Consider the following 3,888-nt stretch of genomic DNA (forward strand, 5'->3'; position numbering starts at 1 on the left):
AGGCAACTCCTGAGCGCAGCTCAGGAAGAGTCATCTTCTACTTGGGGAAAAGGAAGAGAAGAGTTCAGAGGAATTTGTTTTGCCACGTAGGTAGCAGCTCAGCCACAGCAAAATAAAATACCAAGCAGACTTCTGAAGCTTCCTGAGTCCAGACCTTACCTACTTAACGGTACTTCCGGACCCTCACTCGGCAAGAAAGAAGCATGCTGCCTTGAAGGGAAGGACCCAGCTCTGGCAGGATTCACCATCTACTAATTAAAGAGCCCTTTAGCTTTGAATAAACATCAGAAGTAGCCAGGCAACAGTCACCATGGGGTTTGGTAAGACTGGGATGGCTTCAGGTATGACCTTGTGCTAAGGGTCATGAAGGTGTCCCATGTCACTCCTTTCTCAACTTCAGCAGCCCAGCACAGTGAATATGGAAAGAGGGTGACTTTGCCTGGTAATTCAGGGAACTGATACAGCAGAAGTCCGAAGGATCATTAGAGACTACTAAGAACAAGCATATGCCAGTAAAATGGAAAACTTAGCAGAAATGGATAAATGCCAAGACACATACAACTTGCCAAGATTGAATCAGGAAGAAATTCGAAACCTAAATGAACCAATAACAAATAATGAAATAGAAGAAGTAATAAAAAGGTTTCCATCAAAGAAAATTCCAGGATCTTATGACCTCACAGCTAAATTCTACCAAGCATTCAAAGAAGAATCAATACTAATCTTACTTAAACTATTCCAAAAAATTGAGGAGGAAGGAATACTCCCAAACTCATTCTATGAGTCTTGTATCCCCCTGATACTAAAACAAGACAAAGAGACCACCATAACAATGAAAAAACTATAGGTCAATATCTCTGACAAACATAGAAGCAAAAATCCTCAACAGAATAATAGCAATCCAAATTAAATAACACATTAAAAAGATGATTTATCATAATGAAGTGGGAGTCATCCCTGGATGCAAGGATGTTTCAATATACACAGATCAATCAATGAGATACATTGTATCAACACAATGAAGGAAAAAACCATATAACCATGGCAATCGATTTTGAAAACGTTTTTTTTGAATTTTGTTATTGTTTGTTACACTGATTATTTTATTTTTTTTATTTTGTTTATTAAATCATAGCTGTGTACAGTTTTATCAGCACTAAACTGTATGAAAGCTTCAATTAGTTCTTTTTTTATTAAGTCTTTTGTACATAGATCATAAATACATTTATGCCCATTTCAGTGTGTTGATTCTTTGTACAAATTGGAGTGTTTACATCCTACTAATCAGCTAAGCTTTCATCTCATTTACCCAATTATAGCATTAGGACATTTGTGTTATACACATGATAGAACCAACTTGTACTTGCAATGTGCTCCAGAGTTGTGGTCCCCTACCATACCCTACTACCCCTTCTACCCCTTCCCTCACCCTCCCCTTCCCTCCTTCATCATAGCCTAAAGTTGTGTTTCATTTTTCATATGCAAGTGTGAGTTACTATAAATTGGTTTTACAGTAGTACTGAGTACATTGGATACATTTTTTTTCCATTCCTGAGATACTTTACTAAGAAGAATATTTTCCAGCTCCATCCATGTAAACATAAAGGAGGTAAAATCTCCATTTTTTTACAGCTGCATAATATTCCATGGTATACATATACCACAATTTATTAATCCATTCATGGGTCCATGGGCACTTGGGCTTCTTCCATGACTTGGCAATTATGAATTGATCTGCAATGAACAATCTGGTGCAAATATCTTTATTGCCAAATTATTTTTGGTCCTTTGGATATACACCTAGAAGAGCAATTGCAGGATTAAACGGCAGGTCTACATTTAAATCCCTGAGTGTTCTCCAAACTTCCTTCCAAAAGGAACGTACTAGCTTGCATTTCCATCAGCAGTGCAGAAGTGTTCCCTTTTCTTCACATCCACACCAACATCTGTTGTTTTGGGATTTTGTGATGTGGGCTACTCTTACTGGAGTTAGATGGTATCTCAGAGTAGTTTTGGTTTGCATTTCTCTGATGATTAAAGATGATGAGCATTTTTTCATGTGTCTGTAGGCCATGTGCCTGTCTTCTTCAGAGAAGCTTCTGTTCATGTCTCTTGCCCACAATGAAATGGGATCATTTGTTTTTTGCTTAGTAATAAGTTTGAGTTTCCTGTGGATTCTGGTTATTAGACCTTTGTCGGTAGTATAACTTGAAAAAATCCTCTCCCATTCTGAGGGCTGTCTATTTGTGTTACTTAGTGTGTTCTTGGCAGTGCAGAAGCTTTTAATTTGATCAGATCCCAGTAATGTATTTTTGATGTTGCTTCAATTGCCCGGGGTGTCTTCCTCATGAAGTGTTCTCCCAGGCCAATTTTCTCAAGCGTTTCCCCTGCACTCTCTCTAAGAATATTTATAGTTTTATGTCTTAAGTTTAAGTCCTTTAACTAGTGAGAGTCAATTTTTGTTAGAGGAGAAAGGTGTGGGTCCAGTTTCAGTCTTCTACAAGTTGCCAGCCAATTCATCCAGCACCATTTATTGAATAGGGAATCTTTCTCCCAATTTATATTTTTAATAGGCTTATCAAAAATCAAATGATGATAAGTGTCTGGGTTCACCTCTTGGTCTTTAATTCTGTTCCATACATCTACCTCTCTATTTCTGTGCCAGTACCAAACTGTTTTGATCACTATCAATTGATAATATAGTCTGAAGTCTGGAAGCATGATTCCTCCCAATTTGTTTTTATTTCTGAGTAATGTCTTGGCTATTCGAGGTTTTTTTCTGTTTCCATATAAAATGAAGTACTAATTTTTCCAGGTCTTTAAAATATGAGAGAGGTACTTTAATAGGGATCACATTAAATCTGTAAATTGCTTTAGGTAGTGTAGACATTTTAACAATGTTGATTCTTCCCAGCCATGAGCATGGTATATTTTTCCATTTGTTAACATCTTCAGCTATTTCTTTTCTCAGAGTTTCATAGTTTTCTTTTTTTATTAAATCATAACTGTATACAATGATATGATTATGGGGCATCATACACTCACTTCATAAACCATTTGACACATTTTTATCACAGTGGTTAACATAGCCTTTCCGGCGCAAAAGCAGTTAAGGACTCTATCCCATTCACAGTAGTGCCAAAGAAGATGAAATATTTGGGAATTTACCTAACAAAAGACGTGAAAGATCTCTATAAAGAGAACTATGAAACTCTAAGAAAAGAAATAGCTGGAAATGTTAACAAATGGAAAAACATACCATGCTCATGGCTAGGAAGAATCAACATTATCAAAATGTCCATACTACCCAAAGCAATATATAATTTCAACGCACTCCCTATTAAAGCTCCACTGTCATATTTTAAAGATCTTGAAAAAACATTACTTCGTTTTATATGGAATCAGAAAAAACCTCGAATAGCCAAGACATAGTTTTCTTAATGGAGATCTTTCACATCCTTAGTTAGATACACTCCCAGATATTTCATCTTCTTTGGCACTATTATAAAGGGAATAGAATCTTTGTTTTTTCCCCTTGACTATTGTTGGTGTATATAAAGGCTACAGATTTTTGAGTGTTAATTTTGTATCCTGAGATGTTACTATATTCCTTCATCACTTCTAGGAGTTTTGTAGTTGATTCCCTGGGGTTTACCAGATATATAATCATATCGTCTACGAAGAGTGAAAATTTGATCTCCTCTGGTCCTATTTGGATCCCCTTGATTGCCTTCTCTTGCCTGATTGTGGTGGATAAGACTTCCATTACAATGTTAAAAAGCAGTGGAGACAGTGGGCATCTTTGCCTGGTTCCTGATCTGAGTGGGAATGATTTCAATTTTACTCCATTCACTATGATATTGGCTGTGGGTTTGCTGTAGATGGCCT

Source organism: Nycticebus coucang, chromosome X (genome assembly GCF_027406575.1).
Source record: "Nycticebus coucang isolate mNycCou1 chromosome X, mNycCou1.pri, whole genome shotgun sequence".
In the NCBI taxonomy this organism is placed as follows: domain Eukaryota; kingdom Metazoa; phylum Chordata; class Mammalia; order Primates; family Lorisidae; genus Nycticebus; species Nycticebus coucang.